A 12,859-nucleotide genomic window follows, 5' to 3' on the forward strand; every position below is an offset into this window, starting at 1 on the left:
GGTAAGAAGGGTGAGAGGTGTACATCATCAAAGGCCTTGCATGCCTTTCTGAGGAGTTGGAAATTTTAAAGGTAAGGGGAGCCCTGACAGATCTTAGGCAGGAGGTGACATTATGAGATTTATGTGTGTTAAAGCAGCCACTGCAGCTCCAGTGTGCAGATGATCAGGTGTCATTTCAGACTAGAGATGGAGAGGTCTGAATCAAGAGAGTGGCAGTGAGAAAGAAAGATGTGGATGGCTTTGAGAAATTTTTAGGAAATACACTCAAAATGTGCTGGAGGATTGGATGTGAAGGATGAAGAAGAGGGAGGTATCAAGAGTAATACCCTGGTTTTTTTACTTGAAGCTTGGGCAGGGGAGGGAGCATCCAGATGGGCTGTCCAGCTGTTGCCTCCCTGGCTTTGCTTTCTGAATGCAGGGGAAGACTTGGATTGGCTTCATTAGCAAGGCCTTAGGTTTTCAAAGGGGCTTTGGAGGGGCTTCCTAGTTATGCTGCAGGTTGGCCTCACCTCGGCTGTTCAAGAGCAAACCAGCCTAGACAGCAAGAGAAGACTCCCTTAGCTGTCATCCTGGGGTCTACTGAGCCAGGACCTGTTACCCTCCAAACTCCTGCCCCTTTCCATACGGAGAGAGGATGTGTTTCCTTTTAATGTGCTTCATTGCAGGGGCAAATGAGGCCCAGCTGAGGGGAGAGAGCCAGCAATGACGGCAGAGCACAGGCTCCGCAAGCGGGGGCGAGCACTGGGGTCTTGTCAGTCCTAGTTTCCTTCCTGGCTTTTCTGAAGGCCTTGGTCCCTGCAGGCTCATATTTCATCACTAGCAGCCCTGAAGAACCTGCTCTCCAGTAACAGGTCCCATTCCTTGGAGTTCTCTGCCCAGAAACCTGGAGTAATTTTCTTTTGTTCTAAGGGAAGTGCTGAGGTGGTTCTTTCATGTGCTAAGAACTTGGGTAGTCATGGCAACCCATAGGGTGGGGTGGGTGAGGTGGGGGGGCTTAGCAGCATTTCGTTTCAAGTGCCAGATTAAAGGAAAAGCTTCTTTGGAGTTTGCCTCCTTAAGACATAGTTGGGTGCAGGCTTGCTGGATGACTCTGTGGCTTATCATTGGACACGTTGCATTTTGCCTACATTTTCTCACCTGATGGGCAGTCTTCTGGGACTTCTCCCTGAGAATTTTGGCTCAAAGACTTCTCTGAGAATTGCAGTTTATCGCTGGCAAACGAGTTGGTGGGAGTGTTTCCTTTGTTCCTGTCTGGGACTGTGTCCTGTGAGTCCCTTTCTTGCAGTGGGACTGCCGCCTCAAAGAAAAAAAAAGGTAATGTGTTCATTGACATTTTGTTCAGTCTACAGAAGGGAGAGGTCCATTGAGCGGCCGTTTCGCTCCACACCACACTTTGGGGCCAGGAGCTTTCTCCCAGAGTTCGACCTGGCACAGGGACAGAGGGAGCCCGACGCTGGCTCTGGCTCTGGGGTTCTGGGACATCCCTTCCAGCTGCTGAGGGAATCTAGGAGATAACAAAGTTGGAAACATTTAACTTCGAGACTGAACTCAGGTGTTTTTTTCCCCTAAATTGAATGGTATATCCTGGCTTGAGGTGACTTCAGAATTCTCTTTCAGCTGGGTCTGGACTCACCATTCCCCCGCAGTCCAGATCTCCTTACCCTGCAGGGAATTCCAATTCCCACCCACAAAAGATAGTCACATTATCGTTGCCCTCATGTCAACTACAATATTTCCCACACTCAGGCACCAAGTCTTGTCAGTTATTCCTGCAAAGTGTCTCCTAGATTCGCCTTGTTATACACGTTCATATTGACAATAGCCCCCATTTATTGAACACTTATACTAAGAGCCAGGATTTCTGTCTCATCTAATGTCATCATCACCAGAAACCCTGCAAGGCAGGTACCATTATTCTCATCTTACTGAAGGGAACTGAAGACCCAAAAAGCTAATCTGTCCAGCACGAAATAGCTGGTAAGAGATAGAGCTGGGTCTGTCTGATGTACACCCCATGCTCTTTCCACCATGATGCATTCATATCCTTGGCCACCACCCCAGCTTTCATCCCTCCTTCCCAGACCATGGCAAGCACTCCTGCACAGGCCCCACACCTTGTATCTTCCCCTCTCCATTCCAGCCAGCATGTAGCCACTGAAGCCACTGAGTGATCTTCCTAAAGCTCCCCTTTCACCACTCCCACACTGGGCTCAGCTTTGGGGGTGCAGAGACCATGACTGTCTTGTTCACCGGTATGTCTATAGGACTCAGGCCACAGAAAGTATGCAAAAGTACTCACTCACCCTTTCCTCCACCAGCCCTTCCCTTATTCCCTCTTTCTGAATCCTTCTGTTTGGGTCCTTCCCAGCTGGGGCCACTGCTGCTCTCCACCATCAGACATGGCTTGCCGAGTGCCTGAGCCACCCTGTGCAGGCAGGTCGAGTCCTATCGGAGTGTGTGTGTGTGTCTTCAGGGTGCATTCCTATGGAGCTCCCGTAGCTCAGGCTGCTTCCACTTCTGCAGGGAAAAACTATTTCTGCTGTGATAGAGCCAAGCTCTGGGTGCAGGGGGTGAGTCCTGGGCACCCATGTGGCCCATAGTTCCTTCCTCTCCTTCTTCACATATCAGCCTCTTCATGGAGGAGCCATTTACTAAGTTCTTAGTGGGTTGGTGCTTCACATACACAATCTCATTTAATTGTCACAAAACCCTCAAGAGGCAGATACTAGTGTCTCCATTTTACAGATGAAGAAACTGAGGCTTGAAGAGATCAAGTCACCCGCTAAAGGATTTACAGATAGGCAGTGGTGGAGGAGAGACTTGAGCTGGAGTTTACCTGTGCTTTAGCCTTTGGGATTTTCCCTTCACAGCTTTCCTCACGGGGGCAGGGCTTCTGCCAGGTTCTACCCATCAATCCTCTGAATCCCTCCTCATTTTCTGGGAGCCTGGCCATTTCAGGGGCTAGTCATCATAGTAAGAACAGGTACAATTTTGTGAGTGTCCATATGTGCCAGGAACTCCACAAAGGACCTTATTTAATCTTTACCCCCCACAAAGAAGGTGGTATGATTATTCCCACTTTCCAGATAAGAAAACTGAAAGATGTTCAGTGTTACCTCCAGTGTCATATAGTTACTCAGGTGAGGGAGCTAGGATGCAAACCAGGTTTGTCTGAGGCCAAAGCTCAGGCTCTTTACTCCTCTTGCAAAAGCCAGCTGACAGGGAATGGGCCCCAATAGCCCTTTACTCCCCTTACTGCACCCCCACTTTTCATTGAGAACCAGCCATCCCAAACCAGGGTGCCACTGCCTTCTAGCCTTTGGACTCCTGCTGCCCTACCTGATGGACCAACCTTCCAGGTAGACTTGAACTGACGACCCATGTTTGCCTGCCCCTCTGGTTACTGTGCTTGGCATTGCTGGCCACACTTACAGCCAAGTCAGTCCCTTTGGCCTAGCCTCCTCCACATCCCAACCTCTCCCCCTACCTGTATGTGGGAGTCCCCATGTGATTCTCCACCTGCCATCCCTCTGCAGGCTTGATGGGTGATGACATCTGCTCTTACACCGAAATGGGTTTCTAAGGTGACCTAAGTGAGTCTCAGCTCCTCTGCTGGGTTTCCCGGGCATCCTGTAGCTCCCCTGCTTCTTTCTGCCAGTGATAGCCTCTTCCCTATAGCCCTGGGACCCCCACATTCTATGGCCAGTTCCTGTTCTCGGCCAAGCCCTGCCCAGGGCTTTCTGGATGCTGTGGCCTATGTTTCCTGCTGGTTCCCAGCTCTTCAGCTTCAGCGTCCCCACAAGCCCTGGATCCTTGCCTCCATTCCTATCACTCTGTCATAGCCTCTATTACCCCACTTGATGGGACATTATCCGGCATTTTTTTTCCCTGAATATCTCCCAATGTGGATTCTGTTCCACTTAGCACAATCAATCACACAACTAATAATTTGTACTGGGTCCCCTGCGCAAAGTATTATGTAGAGCACTGAGGCCTCCTAGCTGCCTCCTGCTTCCACCAGACCCACTGCCACACACCCTTTTTGCCTGAGTGTTGCTATTCTACTTGATTCCTATGCAGCAAACCACCTTACCAAAGACCTCAACTGCTCTGCAGCCCACTCTGAACACCGTAAGGCAAGGCTCTCCAATGTTCTCTGCACACAAAGAAAATGATACTATTTGTGTGGCAAACTGGGGTAAATGGAGGATGACTGGCAGCCTAGGGGGAGCCAGCTGGGAGGTCCAGATACCCTAGGCTTGGCCTCAAAGGCTAAAGGGATGGATGAGGTTCTGCTTACCTGGAATCCACTCTGTTGAGAAACTTTCTGCTAAGCCATGGCAATAAAAATAGTAACTCCCTTTTATCAAGCGATTACCATGTGCCAGGTGGTATGATAGGCATTTACATGCATCACCTCTGGTTCTCTAAGGTGGGTAATCATTATCCGTGTTTAACAGATGAGGACCAAGCTTCAGAGACATCAGGCAGCTCTCTGAGCTTTGCCTCTCTGGCTTTCTAATGTGCTTAAACTCTGCAGCATGTGATTAACCCTAGAGCATTCTTTGTTTCCTCTAGATGTGCCCATCTTGCAACAAAACTGAACTCTGTGAGAGCTGAGCTTGTCCAATTCCCATCTGCATGCCCCCCCCCCCGCCACCTGCTTCACTATGGGTGCTCCCAGCTTCCTATTCTCCATGTTCCTCTGGGAAGCTCAGGGCTCCTTAGGCTCGGCTCTCATTTCATTCCTAAAGGAGTAAACACAAATGCCTTCCTCAAGGAAGGCCAGCCCCTTAACCCGGGAGGGTGTTTTGGAAGAGGGGCTGAGCTGTTGCCATGTGGCATGGTGACTGTGACCCTAAGGGAGTAGGGTGTTCTCGGGTCAAAGGCTCTAGGAGTCCTGTCTCTTCGCTCTTCCTTACAGGACATCACACACTAAAGACCTAGGTCAGGAAATCTTTCCCACTTCAGGTATTGAGAAATTGCAAGTATCTCTGTAAAGACACTCCTGTCTTTGTATCCAGCACCTCATGGCAACCGTGGTGATCCTTGAGAGACGAAATGGTCTGGGAATTGAGAAGTGCATCCTTTTACCACCCTCCTGCCTCCATTCTATCTTGTATGATAGTCTTGGGTCAATGTGACCCCAGGAATTGCTGAGCTGGTCCAGTGTCTCCATTTCTAGATAGATGATGAAGCCAAGGCTGAAAGAGATGAAGTGTTTCCCACAAGGTCACACAAGGAGAGGAGATGGAAACTGCCTGACTCCTCACCCAGTGCTCTTCCCAAAGGTTGCATTGCTTCAGCATCAGCTCAGTTCCCAAGACACTGCCGTCCAGCCCAGTGTTCTGTAGGTCAGTGACTTTTCTCAGTTGTTGCTTGGCTGGAGGACTTTGTGCCTCACCTCTGGGGAGTGTGTGCTGGTGGGGAAGACCACTAAAGGGCAAAAATCAAATGTACCCACATGGGTCTCTGTTGGCCCCTGCAGCACCTGGTGAAACCACAGGCTGGGCGGTCTGTGCTCACCATTGCCCACGTTCCCTCTGTTCTCATTGTCTGGAAGCTTGGTGGGAGGGCAGTTGCCTCTATTTTAAGGATCATAGTTGCTAGGGCCCATTAGTGGCAAAGGCTTTTTACTGAGTAGAAGTCTGTGCTCTTTGGCCAAGCAAAGGGCCTGGCTATTGCTCATCCTGGCAAGACCAGTAGAGCTTACTAGGAGCTGCCGTCCTCCTTATCTGTCACCGTTTCTTCCAGAGGAAAGGAGTGAGCTTTCTGCCATCTACATATTTTCAGCTGAGTTATATTTTGCATAAAGTAAACTTAGCAAACAGAGAACACAGTGAAAATATATTTGGCTTTCAAGCGTCAGTGTTCTGACAGGCATTTCCTATTAGCTATCTCTGAGCAGACCAGCCCGGCAGGGTTTTGCTTAAGTGGCATAATTCTTCTGCAGTGGAGACAGCTCATTCATTAGTCATTCCAAAAGCCAAGTACAAAATATCCTTCTCTAAGCCAACTCCACCAACCAGCTCGACAGCCGGGGTGGAACAATGAAACTATGTTGCTTACTGGGTCTGGGAAAGGTCAGCCTGAGAGCCACCTGTCTGCTGGGCTTTGGAGGTCTGCTTTGACTAGAGCCCTTGATTCCCTTTGGAATAGGAAGGACCCATCTTCCCCTGGTTGGCAGAGGCTCAGGGAGCCGTTGGGAGGGTGTGCTCCATTCTATTTCACTTCTGAGTCACTTGCAATAACTGGAAGCCCTTGTGGAATGCACTCTTGTTTGTTCTTTCAGGCCCTAGAAGCTAAAGGTACCAGTTCTAAGAAAAGCAAAGGAATGTGTCCCTTCCTGCTTGGGTCTCTCAGCTGGACTCAGCCCTCCTTGACTGGCATCCTGAGTAGTTATCTCTTTTAATCCCTGTGCTATGAGGGCTAATATTCCCATTTTACAGATGAGGAAATGAGTTCAGAGAAGTGAAATAATTTGCCAAAGGTCACACAGCCAGGGTTCAAGCCTGTCAGGCTCCAAAATGTATCTTCTGGCTTCCTTTTCAGGATGTTTCCTTTGGGATGATTATCTGAGTTTAAAAATGAAAACATACATGGGATTGAGGATCTGCATTTCTCAACTTTAGAAGAACTAGGCCTGCCACTGTATTCTAGGCTCCCAGAGTAGGGTGGGCTGAAAAGCCACCCAGGGAAGAAGCAGGGGAAAGCCTTTGTTGTGAAAGGAAGGTTGAGTGGGAGTCGAGGGGAGGGATAGTGCTGATGGGGGTAGAGTTTGGTGAGGTGGGCCAGGGATCCAGACCAGAATGGCAACAGGAAAGGGGTTGTTGTGGTTCCTTGGCTCAGCTGGGTGTTCCACATGTGCCCCACTGAATGGACCATCCAGCAAAGGCTGACCACGTAGAATGCCATGAGGTTAAAAACTCCACTAACACCCAGTAATGAGAGGAACACTAGAGGAGCACCAAGAAGGTTCCTGTGCAGACACAAAGAGCTAGAGGTTGTGGCCACAGCTGGAGGTGGTATCAGACTCCCCAGAGGGCCTAATTAGCACTCCAGGTGGATATATTCCAGGGCCCAGGCACTGGGGGGTAGTAATGGTGGAGCTGAGCGCAGAGACAGGCCAAATCAGAGGTAGAATGTACATACATAAGCTAGGAATGAGAAACTCAGAGTCCTTCCAAAGCAGACATCCAATGTTTAAACTCTGGAGTGGTGCCCTCATTAAGTTGGCATTAAGACCTTTCTCAGGCTGGCCTCAACTTGCCACTGTAGTATCATCTCCACTTTCTGTCTCAAACTATTTGTCAACTTGTCATTTCCAAGTACTCATAGTGCTTTTACTCTACAGGTTTTTCATATGTTATTTTCTCTGCAAGCATTTCATCTCTCCCATCCACATCCCCACCTAGCAAAACTCCTACTCACTCTTCAAAACCCTGCCTAAATATATCTAGATGCCTTATCCATCTCCCCAGGACACCTTTTTTCTGTGTTCCTGACCCTTTGTCTATTACTCTAATAAATCATTGATTCTAGTATACTGTCAGAGAACCTGTGGAGAGCTGGTATATAGAAAATATATAGAAAATGCTCAGTTGATAAAGCTGCATAGCCTGAATGGCTGTGAATTTGAAAACATGTACCATAGAATCATTGTGCCTCAGACCTGGAAGAAAATATGCAGTTGATCTAAGTAAACCATGTCTCTGATGTTGTGGCCCCTCATCTGTATTCCCAGGCTGATGTAATGTACATAAACTACCTAACCTAGTAAATGGCATATATCAGATGTTTAATGATTGGGAGCTGCTGTTGTTTCTCAGGGACACAACATGGCCCTAGAAGAGTTCACAGAAAGAACACTGAATTTGGAGTTGGTGCTGCAGCTCTGCATCTAAGACCCCAAAGACTGCACAAATCATTCCAGCCTCTAGACTGCAGTTTTCTCACCTCGAGTGAGGAATACAACTAGATGTCCTATAATTGGGTTCCTCCCAGCTCTCGTTAAAACAAATCAAAACAAAACGAAAGCAAACATCACTGGTAGATCTTAGGGACTCCAGCTCTGCCCTTCCTGGTGTGACCTCTGATCAGAAACCAGCCTGACTTTAATGGCCTTTCTGGGGGTGTGCTTTTCCCCCAGGTAAGGCCAGTCCTCAGGGAGACAGAAACTCCTCCTTGTCAAACTCTCGGCCAGTCATACCCACTTTGCCATCCTGGAGAAGCAGGGAGACAGGCTTGGAGCTTGTGGCAAAATCCCTCATCCTCCCCAAACACCAGCTATGATTAGCTGTGTCTTCACCACGAAACTGCAGGGGTGTGTGCGGGTGAGTCACAGATGTTCAGATCACATTTATAGAGTGCTTACAAGGCAGGGGTGGGGAGGGGGTGCTTTGTGGCTGTCAGAAGCACCCCAGTTCCCTTTCCCTACCCTCAACAGTTGTTGGGATTTTAGGACCCAGGTATTTGAATTAGAGTTGAAAAACCATCCTCTGATGACACCCAGATTCTAGGCGACTTCTATGCCAGGTCTTTGCCATTCAGAGCAAGTTCCCTGGAGGCGGGGCAGCGGCTTGCCCTTCATACCATAGCCCCTCCGCCTCCCCCTCCCACCCCACCAAGGAGGGCTGTCACAGGGATAGACCCAGACCTGAATCCTCTCTTTCTTGAAACTTTCTCTCTCACTGGTCCCTCCAATCCCCAGGGATACTCTGAAGGAGTCTCCCGGAGTGGTTGGTCTGAATCTCACAAACTTCAGGGGCCCCAGTGCCTACCAACCCCATACCCTAGGCTCACTCTGTGGCTACTGATGTGAGGCAGGGCTGCAGCCAATGGTGCAGGAGTCCTAGGCCCTCTGAGCTGGGCACTCTGTTCCAAATATCCCCCTCCTGCCCCTTCCCATCTGGCGAGAGAGGACCCTGAGCTGCCCTCAGGAGGTGGAGGCTTCCTAGTGGAGGAATCCTGCCAAGGCAGGCACGTCCCAGCAGGCGGACCAGGGCTGTGGAGAGCAGACAGTGAGTCACTTGGTCCTGGCTGCTTACTGGCCAGAGCCAGAATAATGATACTAATAACAGAGATACAGGGTGCTGTTATTAACTCCCACCTTTCCTCCTAGGATGGTATCTCCTCCAACCATCTGACAGCCCTCATGGGCAGGGAGGAGCTGAGGGCAAAGATTTTGTTGCCCTGTCTTAAATAGGGAGGAAACTGAGGCTAAAGTTATTCTCCACTGAATCTGGGTGGTCCTGAGAAAAAGACTCTGCCTCCAAATGTCATCCTGATGTCAGGAGAGTCTGGAGGGCCCAGTTAGTGATACTCCTCACTGGGGAAAGCCCTAGGCTCAGAGGGGTAAAGAACCCCCAGTTTTTGAGCTCTCACAGCCTATCCTCTAACCCTTACTTACAACAGCCCCAGTGGGGGAGGGCTGATTATTATCCCCATTGTACAATGAGGAGCCTGAAGTTCAGGGAGGTTAAGTAACTTTCCTATGGTCACACAGCAACGGAGTGGCAGAGCCAGGATTTGAACCTGCTTGGTCTGACTGTGCCTTCCCAGCCTCCTGTGCAGCTATGCCATCCACACTCAGAATCCCAGGATATCCAGGGCTGGCTTTCTAGGCCTTTGGGCCTGGCCTTTCTCCATTGCCTTTCTCTCCTGGACTCACTCTATCTCAACATTGGGGCTCTTCCCAGGTCTCCCTGGAGGCCAGCTTTCATTTTCATCTTTAAGCAGCCATGGAAAAGTGAAGACTCAACACTTTAATTTGGGGGGCTTAGTAATTATCTGGTATCCGCCACCCACTCAACTCTCCCCACTAGTTATTATAATAACAGTAATAATTTAGAGAAGCAATGATGATGATCAGGGAATTTACTGATCCCCCTTTGGAGCTGGACACAGATAGATATAGCTTTGCCCCTTTTTTAGTTCAAAATGGTCCTGGATGTGGGAGTCAGGAATATTGGATGCTAGTTTTAGGTTTTAGTTCTGGCAAAATGCCACAAATCATATGGCTACCTGAGCCCCTACATCTCTCTCTGCCTTCATTTTCCCCTCGGTAAAATGGGGATTATAATCTTGCAAGATAATATGCTTTAGGCTGCTTGAAAGAACGTCATGAGATAGTTTTTTCTTTAAGTATCAACACCCCATATTTACCATTTAAAAGGACCCAGGAGTCTGATCCCTCAATGATGCACTATCTCCATGTTCTGCTCTACACTGATCTAGCTGCCCACCCTTGGGAAGGGAGCTGGGGCAGGGCTGGGGGCAGGGCCTGATCTCTTGGGTGCTGTGGGAGTCTTGCTTTCCCAGCTCTCATCCTCAACAGCTGCCTCTGCCAAAGCCCTGGAGCTAGAAAAAGCGAGGCCATTGGCTGAGTGCAATAAATGCTTTTATTAGTCCTTTTATTAATGATGGTTGGTATTTGTCGAGAAGCTGGGACAATAGTTATTCCAGTAAGAGGATATTAAGCTCCCAGGGACAGGCCCTGTATATGGAACATGCTCTAGCCCCTGCCCTCCCCCGACGCTGTTTTATTACAATGCAGCACACCCCTGGCCTCCAAGCAACTCCAAGACGAGAGAGGAGGGATTGGAGAAGTAGGGATAAGCTGGTGTCATTAAACGCACAGGCATTTTTAGAGGTTATGGTGAACCAATAGCAGGAAGCTTTTGTTCACCCCCTGAGCGCTCAGGTAGCCTGTGTGATTTTTGCATTTCTTTTTTTGCCACCTCTGGGCTCTTGGCTGTTTTACAGACAGAGCAGCTAGTGATGAGTTGGTAAAGGAGGAGGATGTCCTTGAACTATTTGTTAAGTTTGAGACCATTTCTGTTTTTTGTTTTAGCCATTTTACTTTTTTTTTTTTTAACAAGCCCATTTAGAATACTCACTATATGCTGGCAGAGTTCTGAGTGCTTTTCAAATACTAATTTATTTAATCTTCATAATATCCCTATAAAGCAGGTACTATTATTATCCCTATCTCATAGATGAGGCAATTGAGGCCCAGAGAGGCTAAGTGACTCACCCAAGGTCACACAGCTAATAACAATGCCAAGTTTGAATCCCTGCAGTTGTCTCCAGAGACTGTGCTCTTTACGTGAAATTCTAAAACTGGGTCTGAAAAGAACTGGAAAATATTTCTCAGATTCAGCAGCTTTATTGCTTTACCAAAGGGAATTAGATGTTTTCATATAGGGGGTTATGTAATAAATTATAATAACAACTCCCAGAATCAGAGTGTCTGGGAGTTGAAAGGATCCTTAAGTGTCATCTGATGTAATCCTCTGACAAACATAAGAATCCCTTCTGCAGTATCATCATATGTGACCCTCCAGCTTTTGCCCAAACGCCTCTAGTACTGGGATCTCATTACCTCATCATGCAGATCATTCGAGCTTTGGACAGTTCTCATCGCCAGAAAATAAGTTCTTCCTCAGACTGGACTGAGATTTAGCTCCCTGTAACTTATTCTCATGGATCCACTTTTGTCCACTAGAGTTGGGGAAGGAGAGGGAGCTGTATCCCTTTTGAATAAGTTAGTTCTTTTTTTGTTTGGTCTTTAAATTTTTATTTATTTATTTATTTATTTTATTAAGGTATCATTGATATACACTCTTATGAAGGTTTCACAAGAAAAACAATGTGGTTATTACATTCACCATTATCGAGTCCCTCCCATACCCCATTGCAGTCACTGTCCTTCAGTGTAGTAAGATGCCACAGAGTCCCTATTTGTCTTCTCTGAGCTACACTGTCTTCCCTGTGACCCCACACACCCCATTGTATAGGTTAGTTCTTAAAGTACCTGAAACCAGCTTTCATGCCCCCTTAAATCGTTTTTCCTCTTTGGGAAACTTCCTTAGTTCTTCCATGGTCTTCATGCGTTATAATTTTCAGATCCTCCATCTTCCTCTTTCTGCCCCTCTGATGCATGATAATTTGTCAGCGTTCATCCCAGAGTCCCAGAGTAGTGTCAGAAAGGAGCACAACACATCAGGTGTGGTCCAGAGGTGCTGAGGACAGGATCACCACCTGCTGCTTCTGTATTCTACACTTCCTATGATGCAGCCTGAACTTGCCTTCAATTTTTTTTTTTAACAAGTTGCTTTTTCATAAAGCCATGGAAGCAAGTGATATGGGTCTCCATTTTTTTAATTAAGGTATCATGATATACAATTTTATGAAGGTTTCAACATTCACCCATATTATCATGTCTCCCTCCATTGTTGCTGTCTCTGTCTATCAGCATTTGCCTCTGACTTTTTGAGAGTCACGTTATACCTTTGACTCATTTGAGTTTGCAATCAATGTGTAGCTTGTTAGCCCCATCTTCCAAATTCTGAAATTATACAGCTGTACTATTTGTTGTTTTTTTTTAACCCAAGGGTGGGACTTTATATTAACCACTAGTAAATTTCATCTTGTTAAATTCAGTTCCTTGCTATAACCTATCAAAGTTAATTTGGATCCTTATTCTTTTACCCCATTTAGTGATTTCCTACTTGATTTTGTATCATCTGAAATTCTGATAAAAATGATATATGTGTTCTGGTACAGATTGTTATTACTCTTTTTTTAAGCTGATTAGAAAATTTTCTGAGGTTGGGTTTGTGGAGGAAGAGGAGACAAAGCTAGAGTGACTCCCAAGGGATGTTTTCTGTTTGGATCAACATGAGTGACCAGCACTGGGTACTTTCTAGGGATGTGAATGGCTGGGTAACTGGGTAAAGACTCATATAGCATCACTTCTCCATCAGAGCCTGTGACCCATGACAAGGGAGGAAGGCAAATATTGATAGCTTGTTTTATAAATCTGATATTTCCTATATGCATACCCTCTGCCAACAAG

Source organism: Manis pentadactyla, chromosome 1 (assembly GCF_030020395.1).
Source record: "Manis pentadactyla isolate mManPen7 chromosome 1, mManPen7.hap1, whole genome shotgun sequence".
NCBI lineage: Eukaryota > Metazoa > Chordata > Mammalia > Pholidota > Manidae > Manis > Manis pentadactyla.